The sequence below is a fragment of the Populus nigra genome, chromosome 8 (genome assembly GCF_951802175.1).
Source record: "Populus nigra chromosome 8, ddPopNigr1.1, whole genome shotgun sequence".
NCBI lineage: Eukaryota > Viridiplantae > Streptophyta > Magnoliopsida > Malpighiales > Salicaceae > Populus > Populus nigra.
Genome location: NC_084859.1, coordinates 14,412,454 through 14,423,352, shown reverse-complemented (window position 1 = coordinate 14,423,352; position 10,899 = coordinate 14,412,454).

The window sequence follows — 10,899 nt, the reverse complement described above, 5'->3', positions numbered from 1 at the left end:
TACACACAGATGTGTGTGGGCCAATGCATGTTGAATCTTTGAATGGATCAAAGTATTTCTTGCTATTTGTGGATGATTATAGCAGGTATTGTTGGATTTATTTCTTAAAAAACAAGGCTGATGTGTTCTCTAAGTTTTTGTTGTTCAAGGCAGAAGTGGAACTTGAAACTGGACTGAAAATGAAGATGCTAAGGTCTGATAATGGTGGAGAATTTACTTCCCAACAATTGGAGAATTACTTGATGAAAGAAGGGATTAAACACCAGTTGACCGTGCCTTACACACCTCAACAAAATGGGGTAAGTGAAAGGAAAAACAGAACCTTGATGGAAATGGCAAGGTGCTTAATGTATGAGAAGAAAATGCCCTTAAAGTTTTGGGCAGAGGCTGTAAACACAGCATCATACATACAAGATCGTGTGTTTTCAAGAGTTTTGGATGATAAAACTCCTTATGAAATCTGGTATGATGTTAAACCCAATGTTGAGCATTTAAAAGTCTTTGGTTGCATATGTTATGTGTTGATACATGATGTTAATCGAAAAAAGCTAGATAAAAAGGCTGATGTAGGTGTGATGATAGGCTATAGTTCAAAGTCTAAAGCCTATAGAATATTTGATGTTATGGCTAACAAAGTTATAATTGCAAGAAATGTTAAGTTTGTAGAAGATGCATCATGGAATTGGGAGAATTTGGCAGTCAACTGGACAGATCAAGTTCAACATGAAGAACCAGAATTTTATGATGAACTTGAAAATGAAAGAGACATAGATGATGAACCTGTTAGGGGGACAAGGTCACTAGATGACATTTACAACAGGTGCTCCATGGCTGAAGCTGAACTAGTCGAGATTGAAGAAGCAATGAAGTCTAAGGTATGGTTAAAAGCTATGCAGGAGGAGCTTGATATGATTGAAAAAAATCAGACCTGGATGCTTATTGACAGACCTGCAAACAAGAAAACTATTGGTGTTAAATGGATATTCAAGACAAAGATGAATGCGGATGGAAGTATCAACAAACACAAGGCAAGATTGGTTGTAAAAGGCTATGCTCAAGAGGCTGGGATTGATTACACAGACACCTTTGCACCTGTTTCTAGGCATGAAACAATGAAACTTTTGCTTGCACTTGCTGCACAAAAGGGCTGGTATGTGTTTCAATTAGATGTGAAATCTGCTTTTTTGAATGGTGTGTTAGATGAGGAAATATTTATTGAACAACCAGCAGGTTTTGATAATCAAAATCCAAACCAAGTGTATTTATTGAAAAAAGCTCTTTATGGGCTCAAACAAGCTCCTAGAGCTTGGTATAGTAGGCTTGATGATCACTTGCTGAGTTTGGGATTCAAGAGGAGCATCAATGAGGTAACACTATATGTGAAACATGTTGATAATCATGTGCTAATGGTCTCTGTGTATGTAGATGATCTTCTAATTACGGGTGATAAAGGGCAGCTGATTGAAGAGTTCAAAACAAGCATGAAGGAGGTCTTTGAAATGAATGAGCTTGGGTTGATGTCTTATTTCTTAGGCATGGAAATAATTCAATCTAAACAAGGAATATTCCTATGCCAAAAGACCTTTGTGCAGAAGATACTAACCAATTTTGCAATGGCAAATTGCAAACAAGTTTCTACCCCTATGATTTTGGGACTGAAACTTGTTAAAGATGATGGAGCACCAAAAGCAGATGGGAAGGTTTATAGAAGCTTGATTGGGAGCCTATTATACTTAACCATTTCTCGGCCTGATATACTTTTTGCTGTTAATTATTTGTCTAGGTTCATGCAGGAACCAAGCCAAACGCATTTCATGGCAGCCAAGAGAATCCTGAGGTACTTGCAGGGAACAAAAAATCTGGGCATGCATTTTGCCAAGAACAGTGAGAACAAGCTTGTTGGTTTCACTGACAGTGATTGGGCAGGTAGTGATGAATGCATGATGAGTACTTCAGGGTATTGTTTTGCATTAGGAGTGAATGTTTTCAGCTGGATTTCAAAGAAACAATCAGTTGTGGCACATTCCACAGCTGAGGCAGAGTACATAACAGCTTATGTGGCAGCCAAGCAACTGGTGTGGCTGAGAAAAATGCTAAAGGATCTTGATTGTGATCAATCAAATCCTACTGATTTGCTATGTGATAATATGTCAGCTATAGCAATTTCAAAGAATGCTGTGTTTCATGACAAAACGAAACACATGAAGATCAAATTTCATGCTCTAAGACAGTTTCAGCTGGAAGGTGAATTGGAGATGAAATATTGCAATACAAATGATCAATTAGCTGACTTGTTTACTAAACCATTAGCTAAAGGAAGATTCGAAGAGCTAAGGGAAAAGCTTGGGATGTGCAGTCTTGAATCCAAGGAGGAGTGTTGAATTTTATGGAATCAAGACTGCTGCAGACAATGAAGTCCAAGGCTGTGAAGATTGAAGATTAGAAGATTGTGTCTTAAGTTTTTAGTGTTAGCTGAGTATTGAATTAGCTTAGCATTAGGTTGAGTTTATCTTATCTTTAAATAAAGGTCATGTTGACCAAGTTTAGGATTGAGTTCAGTTTATTCTTAGTTAACAGATCATGTTGATCAATTAGCTGATTAGGATTAAGTTAAGTTTTGAATTTTAGCTTATCATGTACAAGAAGAAGTTGGTTTCAACTAAAACTCTTGTAATTTTTTTTATCTATAAATAAAGAAGAGGGATGGCAGTAACCAATGTGATTCTGCCCATTTTTATGCAAAATCTCAGTTTTTAGTGTTCTTCCCGTGTTCTTCATTTTTCTGGAAATTCCAGATTTGAATCTGAACAGTGCATGGTTTTGGGTTGATCTTTTGTTGACTTTTGTTGACTTTTTCATTTTAATTCCTACATTTCTGACATAAGAGAAACATTCAATTCGTATTCAATCCATTTTGGCTCAGCAGCAGCTTAGACTACTCTAGTTACAACTGTGTTAGGTATCTCTTAATCTACTTTTCTTACACTATATTTTCCTTAAAAAACCCTAAATTAACTTCAGTAGTAGAGGATTATTTTATAGGTAACACCATCATCTAGCTTGTTATTAACCACGAAGAAAGTTATTTAGTAAGATTTTATAAGCTTTATCAGTAACGTTGTCTATGAGAAACTCTAAATAAAAACCTTGTTTATTTCCTGTCAAAATCTTTTTTATTACTCAATATTTGTACCCGATCCTAAAGTTTCATTACGGATAACACTGAAACACGAGGAAGAATTGAATTGCTGACCTCTCGCCATCCTCATCAGCTCTGATGGACCTCTAACAACTTGCTCAGCAAACGAGAGCACTTATTAAGGCAGTGCTAGCTACCCAGCAACAACTTAGGGTTCTCCTTGTCTATCTATAAAATATGACAGCCTCTATATAACTGTTTGCTCCTTTTATGGTGCTAGTTGCACTTCCTGTGCAACAACAACTTTAATTTCTAAAAAAGACTGCCTAAAAGGAGGTGGAAGAAAATAAACACCACATCTTTGCCCCTGCATGGAGTAGATCATGTCACCACGTGCAACCTTCTCATGTAGCTAGGATCATCTAGATATGATCTGGTCTTCATATATCAAAAGACAAGGTCCGGGACCATAGCCTTTAACACTGACCTCGTTCTCCTACAGATTCTCACTCTAGTACTGCAAAACCTAAAAGGGCAAGCACAAATAAAAATGAAAAAGAATCAAGTCGAATAGGAGATTCGCGAATATGAGACAGCGTGTTAAACATTTATCTCCCCAAAGACTTTATAGTTGCCAATATGAACTTAATTAGATAACTACGATGGATTATCTAACCCAAAAAAATATATGTAAAACAGCGTGATTGGTGATTTAGGGTACCAATTCCATATGTAAAACATTTCCTACCCCTTTTTGATGATCTATAAGAGTTTAGTACCACAGTTTAAAGTCTGATTCCATGTCTAGTTTTTCTGACAAGCATTTGTACCAAAAAAATAATTCAATAGAACTTTTCTCTATTATTCATGAGGTAGAAAACACTGGATTATTTTTGAAAAGATTTAATGAAGATATATTAAAAGTAAAAAATACCTATCAGAATTTAATGGTAATAAAAGTTTTTATCAATGAAGTATATATAATTACTCTTTGTGGGAATATCTCTACGCACTGCCTGCCTAACAAAAGTCTCATTAAAACATGGAATCATGTATATAGTACGTACAAGGAGAAAGTCAATTTTTTTTGGTGAAGCATATATAGAGTATAGCTAATTAATGGTATAAAATTGTAGGAGATATTTACACAATTTTAGGGGATAAAATAAGGCTACGTACAATCCTGGAGGAGATCTTGTAAGAAAGAAAATTATAAGGCTGGAGAGATATTCATTAAGGAGAATTCACACTAAACATGGAAGGGAATAGAGAGAAAGAAAGTCTAAGAGTGTAGTTTCTTGGTTTCATATTTTGATTTCATTTCCAATTAGGTGGTTTTTTTAGTTGTAGATCTTGGGGTTCCATTAAAACGTTGTGTTTTTGTGTTTAAGTATCAAGAAAGTGAAGGAAAATTTAGACCGTCTGCTTATGGAAAATTCTTTAAGTGTTTTTTTTTTATAAAACAGTAAAAAAAACACGTGCTTCTTAATCACTCACTTTTATGAATTCTCCACTGTAAAAAAAATAAGAATTTTGCTTTGTTCATATACTGTTTTATGATCATTTCTTTTAATAATTTCAAGTTAAGTCAAACTAAGTTCTTGTTTTCAGTTTTTCCTTATCTAATAAATATGTTTTCCTAGTTTTTTATAGAAAAATATTTTTAGAATAAATAGAAAAACTAGAAATAGAAATTATTTTTCTTAAGTGAACACAACTTTTATTTTTTATTTGTTTATTTAGCTCTTGAGAAAGTGAAGGAAAGTGATGGTTCTTTTTCTTTTTTTAGTATCAATGATGAATTCGTGGTCATTACTTTCGATTATTGCATCGTCGTCTCTATTTTTCAAATTATAATTATAATTATAATTGCACATTTGAGTCAATTAACATATTTGGTTAGCTATTTCGTTATTCTGGAGATAAACGGAGGGTTTGAAATCTGCCTTGTGTGTTTGGTATTGTAATAACTGTTGTGGTTATAATTTGAAAAAAATTATTTTATAAAAATACTTTTAATTAAGATTGATTTAAAAAAATAAATGTTTGATTAAAACTGTAACTGAAATTGAGGTCGAACAAGAAGTAGTTTAATGTATTTGGTTAAGAATGTTTTTCAAATTGAAGTTATAAAATAATTTAAAAATATATATATTAATATTAATGATTTTTAATTTAAATATTATAGATTTAACTACTGTTATTATATCATGAAATGAATAATAATTAATATAAAATATTTTTTATTGTTCCATTAAACTATCTACAATTTCATCACGTATGAAATACATTCGACAAGGACTACAGTTTCATTGGTTTCGTAAGCACGCAACAACATCAGGTAAAATATCATTAGAAATAAAATTGGGATTGCGATCAAATTCTATAAATGTTACGTCATCAAGCAATCTTTTTTTAATTTATATAGTGTTATTGAATAATATGAAACACAAGTTTTTCGAATAAAACACAATTAAAAATAATAAATAATTTTTTTTACTAGGTCAGACCCGATTCAATGTATTTCTATAACTTTAAATCAGGTTCGGTTTTTACTGTTCACATAAACAATGAAAAATTCACTCTCCACATGATAAGAGCGCAGGCGCAACGTGGAGAAGAACGCAGGAAAAGCAGATAAAAATTACTCTCATAAGTTCACCTCAGTTTTTAGGTGGATCATATGAAAAAAAATGTGGTTTACATTAACCAAACATTTTAATTTAATGTTTACTTCCTGCCGTTGCCGTTGCAGCAGCTGCAGTGCCAAACGGGCACATGTGGGCCAAAATCGACAGAGAGGTCTATAAGACAAAATTGAGGGGCTCCCGATAATTTTCAGCTGGTTTATTAAATTTCAAGAGGGCTTTCTGGGTCGTGTTATACAAAAGACATGGTGGGTTTTTGGGTCCTCTTTACTTATTTAACTAATTGTATATTAATAATTATAAAATTAAAATCTTTTAACTAATAATTTCAACGTACATATTATAACATAATTAAAACAAAAATAAAATAAATAATACAAACATCTAAGCACCAGCTCAAATAAAAATTTATATATAATTTCAACGTACATATTATAACATAATTAAGGATCTGCTGCAAACGTAAAAGAATTGCATGTTTTATCACGTAGTGGAAAAGGAGGAGAGGATCTACTAAATCAAAATCATATTTGTCTTTATTAATATAAACAAAATCCTTATTTTCTTACGATTAATCATTAATCACTCTTTATTTATATGTGTGTGTGTATATATATATATATATAGACACACACGCTTTATAAATCTGTTTTTCTTTTTAATAAACATTAGGAGACGATGATGAGTTTGCTAAAGCAATAGAAGAGAGTCCTAAATCTTCGAAAAAGCGGAGGCAAAATGGAATATTGGATTTCCTAATTTTTTCATTCGTTCTGTATTTTCTTTTCAAAGACCAGACATGTCAAAACAGAGAGGGAAAAAAAAAGGAGACGAGACATATCTGTAGCTTCATCAATAATCATCATCAAATTCTTTTTAAACTCTCAGATCCAGAAGTCTATGTTGAACATAGAAAAATATTTCTTTATAATAAATAAAAAATGGGAGATCCACAAGGATATTAAAAAAATATCTGGTCAACGATTTATAAAGATTTGATCCACCATCATAAATATAGGAATTAAATAAATAAAGAAAGTCATGCTTGTGAGCTGAAACAAAATCAACTAGAATCATGATTAGAAAAAAGAATTCAGGGTGCATTCATGAGAAGCAAGTGGAAACAAAACCCAACAAGACTTTTAGTAAAAGGAAACCAAAACAATAGTATAACAAGAAGTTTAAGAAATTGAACAGATTTAAAAATTGATGTTAAAAAAAAAGGACGATCAAATGAAGTAAAAAAAAATTGTTTTGAGAGAGACAGTACCGTGGCAATATCAGCCGGTGACCTAGAGTTGAAAAAAGAGAGTTAATTTGAAACTATTTATATTTTTTATAAACCTGTAAACTCAGGTAAAAAATTATGATCTTGACCAAGTTTATTGATTTAAATATAAGTAGATGTTAAGTTTCTTCGTTGGTGCTTTTTGACCATTTGATGAATTCACTTGACCATGATACATAATATTGGTTAGATTTTTTTTTTTTTTTTTGCGCGTGTGTGAATATATATATATATATATAAAGCTATCTAGCAATAAATTTCGGAACTGGCTTGTCAAGTTGGACCAATTTCTTAATTTTCGAAACACGCTCACATTCCCGACACATGCCATTTTTACGTGAGAGATGTCGGGGCAAGTTTGGCTTTGTCTTCTTCTTTATTTTTCGATTTTCATCCATGTTTAAGAAAAAATATCATGTTGCCATGATTGTTTATGCAAACTGGTTTTAATTAGCTTGTCTTAAAAGATCTAGAAAAGAGCAGAGATCGAACACCCGTGTTCGGGACTAATTGAACAAATACTATCAAAAAAGAAGTTTAGAGAGAGAGAGAGAGAGAGAGAGAGAGAGAGAGAGAGAGAGAAATCGTGATGTAGACTGTGACGAAGGCAGGTGGGGATGAATTATATATATACACTTAGGCAAAGCTCCATCATCTTCATAATATATATTTAGAGAATTAGATGGAATCAGTACTGTGATATTGAGAGTAGGTGATTAGCACACACATGAATAGGTCATTCTCCAATACATTGCATGTTTTTATCTTATCTTTTGCATTTTAGGCAAGGATAGAAAAGACGAGCGTAATCTGGCGTAGGAAATCAATGGCAGATCTTCATGGCCAGTACTGGTGTATATATATTTAACCTTATATTTTAGTCCTTGTAAGAGCTGCTGGAATTGAATATTGGATAAGCAGAGGACTAATTAACTTGCATGATAAAAGATATAGAGATTTTGAGCCATCGTGCTAGCCAAGGGCGGAGGAGTATAGGAGGCTAAGATGGGCTGTAGCCCAGGTTAAAAAAATTATTAAAAAACTCAATACTCTTCCTGTATAACCTTTACATCATATCTGTGAAGGGAATTAAGGGTCGCTTGAACCGCTTGCCTTCTGCCTGCGTTGGTGATATGAAAATGGTCATTGTCAAGAAGGGGAAGACTGATCTCAGGAAGAAGGTTATGCCTGCTGTCATTGTTAGGCAGCGTAAGCCTTAGCGCCGAAAGGATGGTATTTTCATGTATTTTGAAGATAATGCTGATGTCATTGTGAACCCCAAAGGAGAAATGAAAGGCTCAACAATTACCGGTCCAATTGGAAAGGAGTGTGCTGATCTTTGGCCTAAGATTGCAAGTGCAACTAATGCTAAGAGCTTTAATTTGTCTGTTCCTTTTCTTTGGGAATCATACTCTCATTAAATCCTATATGTTTTTGTAGGGTTAATTTTAGTTGTGTTTTTGTTATTTTAACTCAATTTTATTTGGAGCTTTATATGCCGTAATGAACTTTTTGGATTTTGTGCAAGAAAAAAATCTGCTTAAGTAAAAAAATAAAGACTTTCCCTTTTGTTTTTTTTTTTTTTTTTGTAAAAACCCACTCCTTACAAATATTTTGTCTTCTATCATTTATTAAAATCCACTCTTTTACCTTTATCAATACTCGAGAAACACCATGGAATTTTAATTTTCTTCTTCTCAACAACATCGAGTTTTAGCTTAGGTTTTGAAGAAAATTTAAACAGAGAGTCACAAAGAATGCAAAACCATCGTGATCAAGTAAGAATTTTCAAACTCTAACTTAGCTCTACAACAAGGATAAGTAATAGTTTATAGCTCAAGATAAAAAAAATTCCTAACTCCGTCCTTGGTGCTGGCTATCGGCTGCAACGGGAAAAAAAACACATATTAAAGAAGGAAATTCTTTTGAATTATTTTGATTCAAGCTTTTGTGCATATAGTCCATGTCAACTTTAGACAGCATTATTGTTGTTATGCTACGAAACCGTTGTTAATAGTTTATGCTCGAATTTGATTTTATTCATTAATGTGTAGGAAAAAGAAAGTGCGAGGCCGAACACCCATGCAAGGAAGCTGTAACTACAACAACTGGAAATAGTCGGCTCGATTGTAAAATTTATTGCGTTTTATTTATTATGCATTTATCGAACTCGCCAGATAAATTAATTAATCAAGCATCACCACGTTACTCTTATCTCAAGTCAAAGTCGCACTGCTTCCATCCTTTGAAACATTTTTTTAGGCATAATTAATAGTGATGGACTTTTCTCCTCTTTACACAAAGCATGCAAATTAACCTAACACTGCAGCCTCATATTATTTACTGGTGTTGTTGTAGATTGTGACAGTAGTTAATTATTTTTAAAATATGTTTTATTTGAAGATATATTAAAATAATATTATTTTTATTTTTTTAAAATTATTTTTCAGATTAACACACAAGATAATTTAAAATTATAAAATCATTAATTTTTGGGTAAGATCTCTTTTATATACTTTTGGTATTCCGATATGACATTGAACCTATCTTATATATATATATATATATATATATATATATATATATATATATATATTATTTTGGATTGGTTTCGATTGGTTTGAAGTCAGAATTATTTCCTTTATATGCATTTCTTTGTTTATTTGAAATTATAATTGAGATGGGAAAATATCGAGAATATATGCTTTCCCTTCTTGAGTAATTTAAAGATCAAATTGGCCTCCAATTTGAAGAAACAAAGAACATCACTGCACTTACGGACTGTGTAGATAAAATTAATTTATCTCCTAAATAGAATTTAAGATTAACACAGTTAACCTCATAATTTATTCGATTGACAAGATTTAGCGTTCATAAAAAGTCAGAAGACAAAACAACAAGACCAGGAACAATTCATAACAGATCCAAATAGCCTAAATTCCTTGAATAGCCATCGGATATTGTGCCCAAAAGATAGGATCATGGGATATACCCATCAAGGCACCAAGTGTTTTGATTCTTCCCACAGTCTCATAAGCTTAAATTTTTATATAATATTCATGTTTGCCAGTTTAGACCGACGACTCTCCATGTTTTACCAAGAAAGACTACACAAAGTCAGTGGCCGCCATGGTGTATGATTCAAAGTAAACATCTGAATTCATGTACAAGTTGGATGAAGAAATAGTCTTGATTGATACATGGCTTGCAATCCCCGTTGTTTTATTTTCCACTAACTTGAAAGAATCACCAAGGTCTTGTCCTTAGTGCAGAAGTCAGGCACTACATGGGCAGCTGATACACTCTGGCATTTTAAATACGTACAGCACTGTTGAATATTTTTTTGGTGGCCAGAAACATGGATATCTCGAGCTAGAAAGGGACAATTAATAGGCTAAAATTCGGAATTTTCGTTTACAAATCTCATATTCAGATTTTTAAAAAGGATAGAAATTGAGATTCAGGGATAAAGCCATAAAGGAGAGAAACATCTACTATACACATCAGAATATCCGGTTTTAATGCTAGCTCTAACTTCGTTGTAGGTGGGAAACTCATTCATGAGAATCCCGCTAACCTATGGTTCATTGAATTACGAGTTAAAACCTAAGTTTTACTTGATACATGACATCATATTTAGGCGTGGTGATTGTTTATTTTTTTCTACCTTCAAAAGAAGATTAGTTTGGTAATTAAAGAGGTATGTTTATTTTATTTTTTGAATTCAAATTTTAGGATCAGCATTTAGAAAATTTTAATAAGTTCTTTTAAAATCAACCGGATGATGTAACATTATGTCTTTAAAGAGGTTTAATTAAATATAT